This window comes from Dromiciops gliroides, chromosome 3, assembly GCF_019393635.1.
Source record: "Dromiciops gliroides isolate mDroGli1 chromosome 3, mDroGli1.pri, whole genome shotgun sequence".
NCBI classification, from domain to species: domain Eukaryota; kingdom Metazoa; phylum Chordata; class Mammalia; order Microbiotheria; family Microbiotheriidae; genus Dromiciops; species Dromiciops gliroides.
In genome coordinates this window covers 508,648,040-508,668,158 of record NC_057863.1, presented here as the reverse complement: position 1 = coordinate 508,668,158, position 20,119 = coordinate 508,648,040, and the positions used below count along the sequence as shown (strand labels likewise).

Genomic DNA, 20,119 nt, shown 5'->3' with positions numbered 1-20,119 from the left:
AGATGCTTCCCTGGAAAAGTCATTGAAACCAAATTTATCATTCACTTGAGTCCCCACCAGACTTCTTGAAATGACAGATTTATATTGTCTACTAACTTTGCTCTCTGCCTGTCATATATTTTGTTCTATCTACTTCTTATGTTCTATGTATTTATTTTCCCTGTCTTCCTAGAGCTATCTTCCACACCTTTAAGGCATCCAACCTTGTCTTCTGTCTAGACTTTATTGTCTGACTTACTCCTTTATCTAATTTTTAATGGACCCTTCTCTGCTCTAAGGACAGGTTGATTTTCTCACCGCTTCTATACATTGACCTTCCCCAAGCCCTTCTAAAAGATTACAATCTATTTTCCATTTGGCTTCTCACATTATTTTTTCACATTTCTTTATATTGAATCTTTGGGAAAACTCATCCTTGGACTTTTGTCACCTCATTTTCTTTTGCCATGTATTGATATAGAAGTGATTGTTCTAGATTGCTCTTAAAAGAAAATACTTTAAAAAGTATTTCAACCTTCAATGCATTTTTTCTAGAGTTAATTTAAGTCATTCACTCATCCATTAAATATTTATTGCGTGACTATTTGGTGCTACATATTGTTCCATAGGACTAATATTTCCTCCAATAAAATAACTTTGGTTCTTCCTTTAGGTTTCTTGGTACCATGTCCTCTCCTTCATTCCCTGCCAACTGTTTCCTCCCTCTTCCTCTCAATACCTAATCCTCTTCCTAGCTTCTTTTTGTTTAGGGTATAATCATTATTTTGGTCCTCTTCAACCCACAATCTTGGTGACACTCTCAACTCCTCCCTCTCTCTCACAGCCACAAGGCCCAATTTTTGTCATTTGCCAAGTCCTATTTATTATGACTTCATAAAGTATCTTGTACTTCTCCTTTTCCCTCTACTCTCAGGGCCAACATGCTAATGCATGTTGTCACTAACACTTGCTCAAACTGAAACAATATCCACTTGAGTATGTATGTTAGTCCTTCTTTGAGTCAATTCTGATGTTGACTCAAAGAAGGACTAACATACATACTCAAGTGGATATAGTAATATATTTTTGCCCTGAGGTAGGGGAGGGAGATGGTGGGGAAGAGGGGAAGGAGGGAAGGGCAGATTGGGGGAGAGAGCAGTAAAAAGCAAAATACTTTCAAGGAAGGCAAAGATGTTCTGCATGACTGCACAAGTATGACATACAGAATTGCTTGATGTCATAGGGAGGGTTGAGGAGAGAGAGAGGAAGAAAATTTGGAACACAGAATTAGCTCAAAGACCTTAATCTCATCAGAGTGAGCTCATGGAGGGAATAACATTCACACCCAGTTGGGAGGAGTAATCTATTTAACCCTAAAGGAAAGTATGAAGGGAAGAGGATAAGGAAGGAAGGGTGAAAAAAAAGGGAGTGCAGAGTAGGGGAGGGGAGAGTCAGAAATAAAACACTTTTCAGGAGGAATAGTTTAAAAGAAGATAGAAAATAGAGTAAATATCATGGGAAGGGAATAGGATGGAGGGAAATAGTTATGATGATTGAATATAATGGCAAAACATATGGTACCTACTTTGCTAGGCTAATATGAAGAAAATTCTTTGTCAAGTTTAAGGTACTTTATTGAGGTTATGATGAACAGGATACTATCAGAAAAACATGGAAAGACCTACATGAACTGAAGCAGAGTGAAATGTACTGTATACAAAATAACAGCAATAGTTTAAGATGATCTGCTGGGAAGCATGTGGTTATTTTCAGCAAGGCAATGATCCAATATAACCCTGAAGGACTTATGAAAATGGCAACCCATGTACAGAGAAAGAAGTGATAGTATCTGAAAATAGATGGAAACACATTTCTTTCTTTCTTTCTTTCTTTCTTTCTTTCTTTCTTTCTTTCTTTCTTTCTTTCTTTCTTTCTTTCTTTCTTTCTTTCTTTCTTTCTTTCTTTTTTTTGGTGAAGCAGTTGGGGTTGGGTGACTTGCCCAGGGTCACACAGCTGGTGGGTGTTGGGTGTCTGAGGCTGGATTTGAGCTTGGGTGCTCCTAGTTCCAGGGCCGGTGCTCTGTCCACTGTGCCACCTAGCTGCCCCTGAAAACACATTAAAAAAAAATTTCCTCTTTGACAATTCCTCAATCTGAAATTTTGGGGTATTCTTGACTATTTTCTCTCACAACCTAACTAATGTGGGAATGTTTTCCATGACTATTCATGTATAACTTATTTTGAAATGCTTGAGTTCTAGTGGGTGGGGAGTAGGAATGGAGGAGGAAGAGAAGTTGGAACAATTTTTTTTTAAATTGATGTTAAAATTTGTTTTTACATATATTTTGGAAAATAAAATTCTATTCAATTAAACTGAAACAATAACTTCCTCATCTATTACCCTGTTTCTATTCTCACCTGTCACCAATTCAACTCCCTATCACTAACAAATGGATATTTGTAAAACACAGGTATGACCATTCCATTATCCTACCTAAGAATATTCAAGACCATTTGTATAAAACTCCTATGTTTGATGATAAAAAAAATAATATGGCTCTAATCTGTGCTTTTAGGCTTTTTATTTCACACTATGTTTAAGCTAAATGGACCTACATAATATTCTCTATACATGAAGTTTCATCACTTCTCCCTGAATAGGTTGTCTTACTATGCCTAGAATGCTCTCAATCTTTGCCACTTCTGTCTTTTTTAGTATCATACTTTTTGTTAGGTATCAGCACAAATATATGGGACTTCCTGAAACACTTCATATTATTAGTGTTTTCTCTCCCCCTAGATTGCTTCTTTTCAGTATCTATACTTTTAATATTGATTATATTATCCACCCCAATTCTATCATTCTAAGTTATAACCAAATGGACTTACTTTTTCATAATATGATAAATTCCAATTGATCTGCTTCTACTTTTTCACAGTCTGTCCTTCATGCATAGAATATTCGCCCTTTTCAACTCCACCTCTTGGCACCTTACTTTGATTTAAGAGTTACTTCCTTTTTTTTTTTTCAGGGCAATGAGGGTTAAGTGACTTGCCCAGGGTCACATAGCTAGTAAGTGTCAAGTGTCTGAAGCTGGATTTGAACTCAGGTCCTCCTGAATCCAGGGCCAGTGTTTTGTCCACTGTGACACCTAGCTGCCCCATAAGAGTTACTTTCTTGAAGAAGTATTTTCCCACATACCCCAGTTTGTGTTTGCTTTCTGAGGGATGTACTAATAATGTTTAATAAACATCTCCCCAAAAAGATTGACATATTTTACGTTTGAACTGTAATTATTAACATTTTCTTCGTTACTTTAAGTCTAAACAATCAACGGAACAATAAATTAATCACTGATTTGTAACTTTTCTGATTTCCATAGAGGTATGAATGTTTATACTGAAAATTTAACAATGGGTTCTGTAAAGCCCTTCTGAGTTTACTCCAACACAATACCCCAGCCCATCCTCCTGAAATCATTTTGAATTTATGTTGTATATTTCCTGTATTAACTTATATGTAAATAATATTCCCTTGTTGAATGTAAATCCACTGAAGGCAGGACGCATTTTTAGATTTGAATCCTATGCCATCTAATATGTTGTCCATTATGTAGTTGGTGCTTAATAAAACTTTTTTTGATTAATTAAATTTGTATTTATCTGTGTACATTTTGTTTACTCCCAGGCCCTCTCTATTCTAGTCTATCCTAAATAACTACAGGTTAGACCTTTGCTTTATTGTAACATTTCTTCCCATAAACTCTTTCGTGATCCTTACGTCATCCAGGATCAAATATAAACTCCCTCGTTTGACATTGAAAAATCTTCTAACCTGACAACTTTCTATCTTTTTCAGCCTTATGCCCTCCCCGACTTTAAGCTTTCAGCCATGCAAGCCTTATTGCTATTACTTACGAATGACAATCCCCATCTCTTTTCTGTATGACCTTGCCATGGTTTTTCCACATGTCTCTCTCCTTATTTCTACCTTTTGGAATCCATGGTTTCAATCAAGCCTTGACTCAAGTGTGACTTTCTACATGAGAAATTTTCATGTTGCAACAACAAGATTAATTTGATCTGCTGTACATATTTTGTATAAGATTTTACATAAATTATATATGTATATTTACAAGGTACACATATGTGTAGCTGTATGCATGTATGTATATGTATGTTTACTTATGCATATACATGTTTACACTAGTTCTGTCTGACATTCTAGTGCAAAGTCTTTGTGGTCAGGACTGTTTGTGTTTTGCGTTTGAAGTACCTTTTTTTGTATGCAATCATTTTTTTTTTCTACTATGTTATGAAAATTCTTATTTTATTCTATAATTTAAAAATAAAATAAAAATTTTAAGACAAATACTATCTCAATTAGTCCTCTCAATGTATCAGCATTTTACAGTTGGAGAAACCGAGGCAGAGAGAGGTTAAGTGACTTGCCTAGGGTCATGCTGTCTTTGAAGTCTTGAGGTGAAGTCAAGATGGTGGAGGAAAGGCAGTAACTGCTCAAACATCCTGATATAATTACACCAAAAACAACTCCAAACACAACTGGAAAACAACTCCTGGAGCAGCAGAAGCCCAAAAAAGATGGCCGAGATTATTTTCCACCCAAAAACATGTTGGAAGTTTGGAAAGAGGGGGAGCTGGGCTGGTAGTGGAGTTCAGCCCTGTGATCACGCCAACACAGATACAGCCCCAGGCAGGCTGCACTGGAGAAACTTACCCCCAAGCCTCTGAATCATCTGCTGTGCCAACATCTTCTGGAACTAAGCTCATGGTCTGGTGAGAAGACTGTGGGGAACCACAGGTGGCAGCCCAAGTGAGGGAGTGGTGCAAGCTTGTTGGAGCTAGCAGCCATGGCACATATTGCTGCCTGGTTGATTGGCAAGTTGGCCTGGGGTTATCTATAGATTAGACAGGACCAGGTGAGTGAAGAAACTGCCCTTCATTAATCAACACCTGGGACCCCCTGAAGCTTGGGACAGTATATCCTGGAAGCAGGACTCCACACTAAGAAGGACTTAAAGGTCAAGTGAAAGATGGGCAGGATGAGCAGGCAGAGAAAATTGCAAACCATAGAAAGCTTCTTTAGTGACAAGAAAGACTGTGGTGCACCTTCAGAAGAGGATGGCAACATCAGTGCCCCTACATCTCAAGCTTCCAAGAAAAATATGAATTGGTCTCAGGCCATATAGAAGCACCCAAAAAGGACTTTGAGGATAAATTCAGAGAAGCAAAGGAAAAAGTTGAAAGAGAAATGAGGGTGAGGCAGGAAAGACATGAGAAAAAAGTCAACAGCTTAAAAAGCTAAATAGAAAAGCTCTCTGAAGAAAATAATTGCCTAAGAATTAGGATTGAACAAATGGAAGCTGGTGACTTTATGAGAAACCAAGACACAAATAAAACAAATCCAGATGAATAAAAAAAAAAAATAGAGGTTAATGTGAAATATCTTCTTGGAAAAACAGATGACCTAGAAAATAGATCTAGGAGACATAATTTGAAAATTATTGGACTACCTGAAAACCATGATCAAGGAAAGAGCTTAGACATCATATTCCAGGAAATTGTCAGGGAAAATTGCCCTGATATTCTAGAAGCAAAAGCTAAAATAGAAATTGAAAGAATCTACCAATCACCTCCTTAAAGAGATCCCAAAAGGAAAACTCCCAGGAATATTATAGCCAAATTCCAGAGCTCCTAGGCCAAGAAGAAAATATTGCAAGCAGCCAGAAAGAAACAATTCAAATACTGTGGAGTCATGGTCAGGATCATATTAAAGGATCATAGGGCATGGAATATGATATTCCAAAAGCCAAAGGAATTGGGTTTACAACCAAAAATCACCTAGCCAGCAAAAGTGTGTATAATCGTCCAGGGGGAGAAAATGTGACTTCAATTTCAGGTATCTGGGATGAAAAGACCTTAACTGAATAGAAAATTTGACTTTCCAATGCAAGATCCTAGAGAAGAATAAAAAGATAAACAGGAGAAAGAAATCATGAGAGATGTTAGAAGGTTAAACAGTTTACATTCCTACATAGGAATATGATATATCTAGATCATAAGAGTCTTCTGAGTATTAGGGAAGATGATAGGAAGAAATTTAGACAGAGGGCACAGGTAGGAATTGATTATGAAGGGATGATACCTGTAAAGCATGGTTTTTTTGGTTCATTTTTGGCAGGGGAGGGGGGGGCGTGGTCACGGTTAATGAGTGTCTTGTGTCTGAGGTCAGATTTGGGCTGAGGTCCTCCTGGGTCCATGGTGGGTGCTTCGTCCACTGTATCACCTAGCTTCCCCATGATGTCATCTTTGGGGTAAAATTGAGGGTGGAGAGGAATACCCTGGGGGAAAGGACAAGGGAGTGGCAGAATGAAAGAAACAGGAAATGGCCTATGGAGTGGGGGAGAGATGGGGGAGGTGTGGGGAAGGGAAGGAGCCTTATATACATCAGAATTAGCTCAAAGATCTTAATCTCATCAGAGTTGGCTCAAGGAGGGAATAACATACACACCCAATTGGGTGGAGTAGCCTTTGAAGTCTTGGCTTTTAACACACTGCTTAACAAATAGAAGGCACTAATTATATGCTTTTGATTGCTTGATAGGAGGACATATGATACCTTGAGGAAAATTGAGAAAAGTCATGTTGACAGAAAACACTGACATATCTAAACAGAAGATAAAAAGTCCAGTTTTAATGACCTATAATGTACAGAATAAGGGAGTAGTGTGAGATAAGGCTGGAACAAAGGATTGTTACCAGATGGTAGAGATCCTTTAATGCCATGAAAAAATGTTTGGATTTTTTTTTTGTTAGACAATGAGAAATGATATGGAGATTAATGCAAACCTTTATTTAGAAGGAAAATAATATCTTTAATCTTTAAAAAATAAATATGTAACCATCTTGCTCAGTTAATTTGGTTATTTTTCCATAATTAGCATTAATTAAACTTTAACTCTAGTTCTTTAGTGTCAGAAGCACACCATTCACCATGTCACAATAATGCTTTCTTTTAATAAGTATGCTAATACATTTTCATCCTAAAATGTTTATGACATAATGTACATATCTTATTTAGGCTGCAGTTAATTTTAATTGTGGTACATTGAAACAAACATAATTTTAAAAGTTGCAACTGACCAGTACACAGATGTTTACTAGTATGGCATCTAAAATTATATGGGGTGCCTATCTATTTATGTTCCAAGTTTTACGGAAACTTAGCTGGGGTTCTAGGCTATAGTACTAGTTTTGGGCATTAAGCATTTATTTAAGCATATTAAATATTAATAAAGAGAGAACACATGGCTCTAAAAGTTCAGAAGCCCTACGTACCTAGGATAGAAGAGGGAGAGAGCAAGGCATGGCTGCCTCATCTAAATCTCAGGCCAAGAGATCACATGAGAGCATGTTTGAACAGAAGCTTCCTGTAGGTCCAGAGAAGAGGCAGCACTTCCCTATCGCTCAAAGCTAATTGGCTAGCATCATTCAAATTCATTGGTTTACTGGACTTGAGGGTGGTCCATGAGCAGTCCTTGTTAATGTTAGAGTACAGAGCCATCTGAGGGGGAAAAGCCTTCAGTTAGGTGTGGGTTTTAGTGATGTAACTTCTATTGTCTGTATTCACAATCAAAAGTCCAACTACATGTCCTTTGAAATTTTCCTGACATCTGGCCAGGCTCTCTGAGTCTCATAGAAAACCATTATTTTCTCACACTAGTAACCTATTTCTTTATGAAAACTATATTTTGGGGGCAGCTAGGTAGCACAGTGGATAAAGCCCTGGCCTTAGATTCAGGAGGACCAGAGTTCAAATCCGGCCTCAGACACTTGACACTTACTAGCTGTGTGACCCTAGACAAGTCACTTAACCCTCATTGCCCTTCCAAAAAAAAAAAAAAGGAAAACTATTATGAGTGACAGAAGAATTGAATTGAAAGAGGTCTCAGAAAACATTATTGCTGGATTAAAAAATGCCTGGTTGGCCACTCACAAGATCATAAAATCATCCATTCAGAGCTAAAAGAAACATCATAGGTCATCTAGTCCAACTTGTTAAGTAAACAAAATAACAAATGAGGAATGATAGGAATTCATATGGAATATTTCTCTCAGTAACTGGGACATCTATGACCTTAAGAATGTGGGTCTTTTGGATGCCCACCTACCAATTTAATATCTATTCAGGGAATTTGATCATCATTACAAGTTTTGAAGCCATTAAAAATGGCAGGAGTAGCTCCTATAGTGGCCACCAAATGTGATAATTTTGTTATGTTATGTTATGTTATGTTATGTCTCTGGGGAAGGAGGTACAGAAAAAATAATAAGATACACTTCCTGCTTTCATGGAGCGTATAATCTACTTGCAAATATGATGATAAAACATGAAAAATGGAAACCACAGCATTATAATTAAATAATGAAATAGATGTTCAGAGAAGAATAAGAAGGCCCTTTGTCACCTATAAAATGACAGGATTGGAATATATGACCTCTGAGGTGCCTTTTAAGTTCTAAATCTCAAGTTTTATTTAGGGAGGAGAAAGGACATGATTGGTCTTTCAAGAAGAAGTACACAGAGGAGAGGAGGGAGAGAGAGAGGATAGCAAGGTAAGAGGAAACAGGAGCAAAGGGAAAGGGTGTAGGGAGTGCATGTGGGCTGATGAAACCACTCTGAGTATAACAAAGAGTGCTTTTCTCATTCTTCATGATCACCAATGTATCCTATAGCACTTTAACCTCTGTTAGTGGCTTAATATTAATTGGAGACATTTGTTTATCATGGAAAGTGTATTGTACAAGGAGGAACAAATTAATTAGGTGTAGAATCAATTTTACTCATTTTGTACAAGTACTGTATATCTAAAAATTCAGTATTAAGAAACCATTTTTTGTATAGATTTATATGCTTATTGTACAAACATTAAACACCCACTATAGGCAAGTATAGATATACATGCTGGGAAAACTACAAAATAATTACAACATGGTACCTTCTTTCAAGGAGCCTGTAATATAATATGAATAACAAGAAACATGTGAATAAATTATGTAAATTGGAGTTTAATAAATTCATAAGAGTAACATAAAATGCTTTGAAATCAGATTAAGGTTAAGAATCTTACATAAAACACATAGATTCAAAGTATAACAGAACAGAATTTGGGACTAGAAGGGACTTTGGTGATCTAGTTTCTACTTATATGAAGAAACTGGGACTAGATGAGGGTTGGACATCACACAAACTCACTGATGAACACTCCTACCTAAACTGACATACAGTAGTTTAATAGGAAAAAAATGAATAGTTTGTTAGGTAATGGTATTGAGTCATTATTATTAATAATCTGTAAATTTCCCTAAATAAAAAAAAAAATCTATGTTGATCTTCAAATTTTCTGTCTTCTCAACATTGTCCGCTAAGTCTAATGTAAATGCTTCTGGAGCATTTACAACTCCCCCACCCCAACTTCCCAGATGGATCAAAGATAGACATACTGAACAAATGCCTATTGCCTTAAGAATATAGAAATTTTAATGATCCTTTTTTCAAATGCAGAAGTATATTGTTTTGCCTGGTGCCCTTTTCTTGTGACTTATGAGTGATTCAGAGATGTTGAAGACTAAGATATTAACATCTCTGCTTTTGTTTCACTTTAAAGAACTGATTCGATTCTATCAGCCTCTCCCAATAAAGCAATGGCTTTCAAGCTCATTGCATTTTCTTTTAAATTAAAAAAGTCAATGAGTTTGATCTCGGGCACGATACAAAATTAATCAGAAGAATGGCATTGAGTGTATAAGCACACAGCCGTTCATTTTCAAAAGAATTTCCAAATGAGACAAAGACTTGGGCACATTTCTTGTGACTATTGATCTTATGTCATAACCATTCCCTTCCTCTTAATTACAAGTCTCATCATATCTGTTTAATAAGGTGAATATTTGTAATGTTTCTTTTTGACACTTTTTACCTACCATAGCTGCCTTCTGTTTTAATTTTCTTTCCCCAATGGCAGATACTTTGCAAATATTCCCTCCCCTTTCTCTCCCTCTACTATCTCATGCATCATACCCTTCCAAACCCCTTCCCCCTAAGAAGAACAACAAAAACAGTATCCAGGCATAAATTTCAAGGAAGATAACCTTCTTTTATAAGGTGCAGAATTCTAGTTTCTGCTTTGCTTTTGTATTATTTCAGGCAGTAAGTATAATTTCAATTTTTTGAAGCATGAATGACCAAAAAATGAAGAACTTTCATATAGCATAAGTGAGGAGAAACACATATACAGTGTTTGTTGCACTAATATCTAGATTTAAAGTCTGACCATTTTGAGCAGATCTTCTGAAAAGTATTAATGGGAGGACAGGGACATTGGAAGGGCATCATTGCAGAGCCATGACTAGAATATTTTTCACCTGGGACAGAAGATCATCTAAAAGAACAACTGTGATAGAATAGCAATGCCTAGTTCATTTATAAGTCTGGTTCTTAAGATTGCAGGATTGGGAAGAAGACAGACACCAAGGGAAAGGTATGATGGCAATGGAACCCTGGGGGTGACAGTCAGGGGAAAACTAATTGGATTGCATAGTAGGCTCTGAGGCCATGGGAAATAAATTATGCCAACCTACTCCATAGTATTGTTATCATGGGTCAAAATCCTCTTTACTTACCATACTGAGAAATAGGAAGAATAATAAAATGTGGAGGTTTGGGAATTTGTGTCTATTATCTCCCTTTAATAGATAGATGAATTTGGCCTTTTTCTCTCTTTACCAAATTCTTATTCTCCTTAATAAATGCTTAAAAGCCTAACTCTTGCTAAAGCTTATAATTTACTGGCGACCACTCATTAGATATTTTAGACAGAATAGCTAGAATTTTAGCCCTTAACATCTCTAACACTATTAAGTTGCCAACATGTATTGGGAGAAAAAGTTTCCTTATTAAAGAATCCTCTGCAACAATAAATTGCAGGTATAATCCCAATCTGTATATCTATACCTAAGCATTTATAGGTACATAAATGACAAGAGATGCAACAAGGAGTACTAGACAGAGTGGAGTCAGGAATACCTTAGTTCAACTCATATTTTCAATTTGAAATAGATGTGTGATTATGATTAATTTACCAACATCTCAGTGCCCTAGGTAGCTTGAAGTTACAGACAAATTGCTGAATCTGTATGGGCAGAAGGAGTTTCCATAGGAAGAAATTCCCACACTGATGAAATCAAAAACCCTGTTCTTGAGTCTTAACATTTATTGGTGACACCTTCCTTTCTAATTACACAGAAAACACCCCCTTCTCTCCAAAACAAATATCCTAGATTTAGACCGCCCAAGAGATCAACTAGTCTGCACCTGCTTTAGATTACCAATTCAATTCCGCAAATATTTGTTGTCTATCATATTGTGTACCCACTACATACTGTGAACTAAGCTAGATGTTGGTGATACCAAAACAAAAATGAAACAGTCCTTGCCCTCAATTGGCTTCCATTCTAGTCAGGTAGGAGGGGAAAATTTACTACCCAAACCATGTATTTATCAAAGAATAGAATTTCTGATTAACCCCACATGGTTATTGTGAGTTACTATGCTATTATCATCATCATCCTCATCATCCTCATCATTAACTCATTCTCTTCTTTTTTGGTAGGGTACACAGAAATATGGTAAATGAGGCCATGTAGTGAATATAGTGCCAGTCCTGGAGTCAGGAAGATTGTTCTTGTTGAGTTCAAATCTGGCCTCACACACTTAGTAACTGTGTAACCCTGGCAAGCCACTTAACTCTGTTTGCTGCAGTTTTCTCATCTGTAAAATGATCTTGAAAAGGAAATGGTAAATCACTCTAGTATCTTTGCAAAGAACACCCCAAATGGGGTCATGAAGAGTCATACACAACTAAACAACAACAACAACAAGAAATCCATAAACATGGTCATAACACAAACATATAAACATTATCTGAGGACAAGTCACTATCATGCTATTGTTCTTTTATAATTAATGTTCTTTAGAGTATTGTGGAGGGGGATAAAATGACTTCTTTTTGTAATTGAATAAAAATATTGGGAATTAGATTCATCTTCTATAGGCTCATTGAAAGCATTTTCCAATAATGGTAAGGATGATGGAGATGAGAAAATACCTTATCCTGTTTTTAATATCTCCTTCTAGGTTTTTATATTTTTAAAGATTCTATTCCACATGGCTGGGAGATTGTTAATATTCAGCATAGCTACATCTATTTAAATCATTCCTAAATCTTAATGGATCAAGAAAATATATCCAGGTGGTTGTTGGCAAGGGTTCTTCCTTTAATGATACTTAACTTCCAGGATAGTTAATTTGTTAAATTCTCAAATATAATCTGGGATTATATTTGCCTTATGGGGATTTGTTGTTAGGTTTTAAAAATAGTGATTTTTCTACTTTGTAATTCTAGCTACCTTTATAATTATTATACTTTCTTTTTTGACCAGACTTCTGATTTCATTGTTAGAGGGACCACTAGATGAAGACATTTTTCTATGCAGATTGTTTTTATAAGTGATTTTTAAATGTCGTTTTTTTTCTTACATCATCATAGTTATCTTCTGTATCCATTTCCCCTTTCAGCCAAAGAGGCATCTCATTTTTTTTTTAATGGTATTTTAGAGCAAGGGTCGGAGGTTGGATTTCACAGTCACAGAATTTGAGGGTGGGAAATGAATCCTCACTATAACATTTCTAGGTTTTCTTGACTCCAAGGCTGATACTCTAGACACATGGAGTCCAAATTACATGGATAAAGAATGTCTGTGGTTCAGGCTTTGGATTTAAAGTAACACAACAGAAGGCTTTTGAGGAAAATTGATAACCCTGGCAGGAGTCCTTTGAAAATGTCACAGTGTGCCTCCCCTTCTGCTGTCCACGGTGTGGAGCCCATACCCGGTTCAGAAGCTTGTCATCCTTGAGGGCCCATCTGGAGTTCAACCACAGTTATGAAAAGAGCAGCCTAATGACAAAACGCAGCCTTTTCTCTCCCCTCAAGGACACACACCTGATCACTTCCTCTGAACCCCTGAAATTGGGGAGCAGTGGCAGAGCAGTCAGGCAAAATTAAGCTATGTGAACTTGTGTAACCTGTCCCGAGAAAACCTGAAGGATAGGAAGTCCTTCTAGGTGGTGGCTGAGAGGCCTGTGTCTTTCGTGCCCATCAATCTATACTTCCATTGACTCCTTGGGTGGCCCACGGTCCAGCCCTGGGCTGCCCACCACGGATGCCAAAGCTTCCTTTCAGGCCCACGTGAGGGAAAAGATCAATCGAATAGTCGAGGCAGTGGACAGGACCATCCAGAAGAGGATCGACAAGCTGACCAAAGAGCTTGCGCAATAGACTACGGGACTGTTGGAAGTCCGGGCAGCTTTTGTGCAGCTAACTCAGAAAAAAACAGACAGGAAGTGTAGAAGCGAGAGAGGACCTTGAACCAGCAGGTGGATATCGTGGTGAAGATGATCATCGCAGTGCTGAGGCAACAGCTTACCGAGTCTGAAGAGGAGCTTCTCTGCAAAGAAGTTGTTACGTTCAACTATTTCCTTGAAGCGGCTGCGGAGAAAAGTCCAGGGAACAGCCAGACTACAGATTTGCATTGAGAACCTGTTACAACAGGTCGATTTAGCTGAGAAGCAGTTAAAGTATTATCAAAGCCAGCAGGTCTCACTCAGGCCATGGCAAGGATACCAGTGAGCACTTGGTGCGCACACCCTGCTTGCCACAACCCTGACTTCCCCCCAAAAGGAAGGAATTCCCCGAAGAAAACCAAGGATGAACAAGGTTGTGGGCAGTCAGCTAGGTTTGTCCATGACCTTGCCAATTCCCGAGAGAAATCTGGAGACCTCTGAAGAAAGATGAGCCTCTGGGCCCAGCCAGGAAAGTCAACATTAAGGCAAAAATGATTAAAAAAAAAAAAAGCCGCTGGCCATTGTGAATATCATCTGAAGGGGGGGAAGGGGGGGGGTCTCTGAGACGCAGGTGCTGGGCTTTGGGGAAGGGAAAGCAACTTGATCAAAAAACCACTTGGCCAGTCCCATAGTACATTGTGATGATTAACACATTAACTTTGTGTGAACAGGAAAACCTCAGTTAACTAGCCCTCTGTTAACCAGAGCATTGTTACCCACCTCCGAGGACTGAGTCCCTTTAGAGGCAAATCACTAAAATAAAAACAAACTCATATTAGTGCCCCAAACTCCTACTCTCAGTATAAATTTGAAGACTCTTAAGCATTCTACTTAATCCTCTCCCTCTTCTAAGTATCCAGTGCTAATCAGTGCTTACTGATTTTTTTGTAGCCAAGGCAACGTGGTGATCTTAGCCATCAGTGGAATATTCAGCTATACTCTGACTTACTAACAAAAAAGTGAATTTTATAAAGTTTTTTTTTTCTCTAACAAGAAAGATTTTTTTTTTTTGGTGAGGCAATTGGGGTTAAGTCACTTGCCCAGGGTCACACAGCTAGTAAGTGTTACGTGTCTGAGGTCGGATTTGAACTCAGGTACTCCTGAATCCAAGGCCGGTGCTCTATCCACTATGCCACCTAGCTGCCCCAACAAGAAAAATTAGGACAACAAAAAAGTTGTATTACCTTCTAACTTCATATGTCACTTAAACCTCCCTAGGCCTCAGTTTTCCCATCTTTAAAATAGGGGGTTGGACTAGCTGGTCTTTGAAGTTTTTTCCCAGCTCTTCATCTATGATCCTACAATCCTACGATTTTTACTCAACTCCCAGTTTAAAAATTAATTTGAATAAATCAATTTGCCAGAGGCCTTTAAAAAGTATAAAATAAAATTGTATTTTAAAGAAGCAAAAAAAAATTACAAAAAAAAATACAAAAAGAAAACCCCAAATCTCCAGTACAACTTAGCAATACACAAAATGAAAACATGCAATGTGTTAATACTTGTGGACTTTCCACCTCCATTAAGGAAGTGAGGATTGGGGTTTCCTCATATATGGTTTCATTCAAAGCCTGATTGAACTTTATAATTTTGTGACTTTTTGATGTATGGTTGTTTTTTCCCTACTTACATTGTTGTAATCATATTTATTGTTTGCTTGTTTTTGCTTACTTTACTTGGCTTCAGTTCATATAGATCTTTCCATGCTTCTCTGTATTCATTCACATATATCATTTCTTTGTTGTTGTTCAGTCATATCTCACACTTCATGACCCCATTTCAGGTTTTCTTGACAAAGATGCTAGAGTAGTTTGCCATTTCCTTCTTCAGCTCATTTTATAGATGAGGAAACTGAGGGAAATAGGGTTAAGTGACTTGCCCAGGGTCACAAAGCTAGTAAGTTACTGAGGCCTTATTTAAACTAAGGAAGAAGGGGCAGCTAGGTGGTGCAGTGGATAGAGCACCGGCCCTGGATTCAGGAGGACCTGAGTTCATATTCGGCCTCAGACACTTAACACTTACTAACTGTGTGACCCTGGGCAAGTCACTTAACCCTAATTGCCTCTCTCTCTCTCTCTCTCTCACACACACACACACACACACACACACACACACATACACACACACACACAAAACCCAAAAACAAACAAAAAAAAATCTTAAAAAAAAATAAACTAAGGAAGAGCAGTCTTCCTTACTATAGGTCTGTTACTCTATCTACTGCATCACCTATCATTTCTTACAGCGCTATAATATTCATGTTCCACCCTTTTAGGTACCACAATTTGCCTAGTCATCCTCCAAACAATGGGTATCTACTTTGTTTCCAATTCTTTGCTATCAAAAAAAGTATTATTATAAATATTTTGATGTGTATGAGACTTTCTTCTTAACAGTGACTTGCTGGGATAGAGTCACTTTATTTGCATAATTCCAAATTTTTCTTTCTTCCTTCCTTCCTTCCTTCCTTCCTTCCTTCCTTCCTTCCTTCCTTCCTTCCTTCCTTCCTTCCTTCCTTCCTTCCTTCCTTTCTTTCTTTCTTTCTTTCTTTCTTTCTTTCTTTCTTTCTTTCTTTCTTTCTTTCTTTCTTTCTTTCTTTCTGTCTTTCTGTCTTTCTGTCTTTCTTTCTCTCTCTCTATCTCTTTCTTTCTTTCTTTCTTTCTTTCTTTCTTTCTTTCTTTCTTTCTTTCTTTCTTTCTTTCTTTCTTTCTTTCTTTCTTTCTTTCTTCCTTTCTTTCATGAGGCAGTTGGGGTTAAGTGACTTGCCCAGAGTCACACAGCTAGTAACTGTCACATGTCTGAGGCCGGATTTGAACTCAGGTCCTCCTGAATCCAGGGCCACCTAGCTGCCCCCCAAATTGTTTTCCAAAATAGTAGTACAATTCCATTTCTCTATCAGCAATGTCTCATTTTATAACATCTCCCACATAGACTTCTTTAAATGTAGATTTGTAATTATGGGGACACTGATCTGCCCTATGTCATATAATATATAATAGAATCCAGATACGATCCCAGCTTTTCCTAACTCTGTGTCCAAGTCCATCTCTGTAACCACAGTACCAGGCTGCCTAATTTTTCTTTCTTTCTTTCTTTCTTTCTTTCTTTCTTTCTTTCTTTCTTTCTTTCTTTCTTTCTTTCTTTCTTTCTTTCTTTCTTTCTTTCTCTTTCTTCTTCTTCTTCTTCTTCTTCTTCTTCTTCTTCTTCTTCTTCTTCTTCTTCTTCTTCTTCTTCTTCTTCTTCTTCTTCTTCTTCTTCTTCTTCTTCTTCTTCTTCCTCCTCCTCCTGCTCCTCCTCCTCTGCTGCTGCTGCTACTGCTGTTGCTGTAGTTGTTGTTAATCAATACATCATGGTAGTTTGGGTATCAACTCCTTTGTCAATACCACATTTAAAATACTTTAAAGAAGTGATCCTCTATCATATTTTCAAAGGTCTCTATAGAAGTAATATAGAGTAACCTGTTCTTGTGTTTAATAAGCCTCCACCTGAATTTAGCAAGGTGTGATAATTCTTATTTTTTTGTTTGTTTTGTTTTATTTTGTTTTTCAGGGCAATGAGGGTTAAGTGACTTGCCTATGGAACACAGTAAGTGTCAAGTGTCCGAGATCATATTTGAACTCAGTACCTCCTGAACCCAGGGCTAGTGCTTTATCCACTGCACCACCTAGCTGCCCCCAAGTTGGGATAATTCTTTTTTTTTTTTTTAATATTTTTTTTTTTTTTTTGCAGGCAACGGAGGTAAAGTGACTTGCCCACGGTCACACAGCTAGTAAGTGTCAAGTGTCTGAGGCCGGATTTGAACTCAGGTACTCCTGAATCCAGGGCCGGTGCTTAACCACTGCGCCATCTAGCTGCCCCCTGGGATAATTCTTAAATGATACTGAGATCGTCCTCAGGATTTTTATTTCTCAGATGACTGTTTGGGCTCAACATAATTTCCTGGTTAACTGCCACTACTTAGCACCTATCCGTTCACATAGTAAACACTTAAAACTTGTTTAGTTATTGATTGGATGGGGATATTGATCTTTCCACAATGTCTATCTTCTAAAAACTCTCCAACCTCTCTGATTTAGGAATATGTGGCTGATTGTGCAATAACAGTAACAATAACAACAACAACAACGACAATAATCGTCTTGTATATAATTTACAAAGTAATTCTCTCACAAATACCATTAAGAGCAATTATTTTTCTTCACATTTCACAGATATATCTGTGCTTCAAGGGACTTAAATGATCTTTCCAAGGTTAAATAGTAAGTAACTGGCAGAATAGGATCTTAAGCCCAGTTCCTTTGACTCTAGATACAAATAATCTTTCCATAATACCAGGTTTTCATATTGACATGATATGAGTTGAGGAACAGTAAATATACATGTGTTCACTATTGGTGCTTAATTCCTCTGGATTTTAAAGATTGTTCACTTTTCAAAAATACTATATTAAAATGCAAAAAAGTGTGAGAAATGATTATCAATAACCAATATCTCAGGAAGATTCAGAGCTCTCTCCTCTTCTTCCAAAGTCTTGACTTTTAAGTTTTCTTGTAAGACATTACTGATAATGGGATTGCATTAATTCCCTTCCAATTGGTCAAACCCCACCAAACCTTGCAAGGATTTTAATCTAGTGTGGGGTAGCACATTGTGTCTAACTCAAGCTTGGATGGAGACAGATCCTTTTGTACAGATGGCTCAAAGTTAGGATATTGGTCTAGGAGTAGAGATGGTAGGTGGTCTGAGTAGAAATAATTTCTCTCTGCAAGGGTCACTCTCAGCCCCATTGACAGCCTACTATTTATAAAGGTATATAAACTGTGAACCCATTGTCATGATGGTCTTTGGACTAAGAGAGACAGACAAATGACCATCCATTTATGAATAGCCTGCTAGCCTTATTAATAAAGTGATTAAATTACCCAGAAACTACGTTTCTTGAACTTTTAATCATCACAAAAACAAGAAAACATTTTTTAAAAAAATCCCAATAATGAACAACATCTTGAAGGAGCTTAATCAATTCCCTGAAGGAATCTGATCCAGAATATGTATCCTTGAGTAAGGTGAGACTGAGACAAATTGGGCTCAAGGAATGATGCTAGATTATATACCCTGAAAAGAAGGGCACAAAGAGGGGAGGTTAGAAGCCAAAGATACATTTTCTCTACTCTTTGTTTTGTAGAACCCTCTCTCTGGTGGAGATCAAAGGTGGGCCTGGGCCACAGCGAGTAACTATGATTACTTTATATTACTTCAATATTTTATGCTCCATTCAGTTACATCAAGAGTTATGTCTGAATTATAAACAACCCCACAACATGATGAAGTAATGTTTCATTCCTCATCCTCTCCATCCATTAAATCTTTTGGTGCTGTGCTTGTCCTTAACACTTACTCCTAATTTTTTTTACTGAGGGACTTGGTTTTCTTCTCTCTGTACTTTCCCTCGTGATATATGGATGTGTCAGATCCTGGCTCAATTATCACATCACACTAGGCTTAGGACTCTATAGGCACAGAGGGACCTTTGAGAAAAGTAGTTCAGCACTGAGATCTCATTATGCCCAATTCTCTCTTTCTCTAGGGTGCTACTGATTAAGTTTTAAGAATTCATTGGAATGCGAATTAAATACCAGAGGAATTCATTGGCTGTTCTCACTCATCAGTGTTGTCTCTGCTCATCTGACACCCTGAAGCACAGTTTCAGAATTTACCATTGTGAGAATTGAGCTCCACTGGCACCCCAGCCTTGAAGCATTCATAAGACGGTTACATTTCTTTCTTTCTTTCTTTTTTCTGCCTTGGTCCAGAAACAGCTATGACCTAAAGGAAACTTTTTTTTCTATAGGGGTCTTAGTTGCAAATGATATTTGTCACAGTCACTCAATTATTTCTTCTTATTACACATGCAATTTAATCCACCAATACCCAAACTAGTAGGCTTCTACCAGTCGCAGACAACCATAGATCAGCGCCTTGAAGAGCCACAGGCCACAGTGTGGCTGTGCAGTCCGATCTGGGAGCCACAGCTCCTGCCGCAATGAGGACATCAGAAAACTGCTCTCTCTGTTGCCTGTCGGTTCCTGCATCTCATTCGTTTTTCTTCCTCCCGAGCTTGAAGGCGCATCTCAGTTGTGCGCAAGCGGCTCCTGAGTACTGATTAACAAAACATATTTTAAGATGAAAGAAACTCAAACTTGAAAATAGTTTGGAATTTAAAGCAAGAACAATAAACCAAGTATGTTTTTATATTTAAGTATAAACTAGGTTTGTACAACCCTGGAAGTATCAGGTGAGGCAGTCAGTCCGTATGACTGGTTATGGCCCATTACAATGATTATATAGGGTGGCCCCAAAGTCTAAGAGCAATCTTAAGCTTTTATAGCTTAAAATGCTAGCTATTTAGCTAGCATTAAACTGCACTATGATTATGGGGCCAATCTGTATTAGTGGTATACTTGGGCAAGCTAGTAGGTAGTGCTATATGGCAATAACAGAAATTGTTTTAAAAAGAAACTCAAACTTGATACTTTGGAATTTCAGTGCAGAACAAAAGTAGAATAAAATAGGAATACATAAACATAAAAAACATGAATCAAAGAATAAAAGTTTGAATATATAGAAAAGGAGGACAATGGAGAGAATAAGGTAAAAT

At 37.5% G+C, this 20,119-nt stretch overlaps 1 pseudogene; it reads left to right on the top strand.

The window, feature by feature from the left end:
- Window positions 1-13,999, top strand: part of LOC122747860 — a 139,218-nt pseudogene extending 125,219 nt beyond the window's left edge.
- The last annotated feature ends 6,120 nt before the right edge of the window (window positions 14,000-20,119 follow it).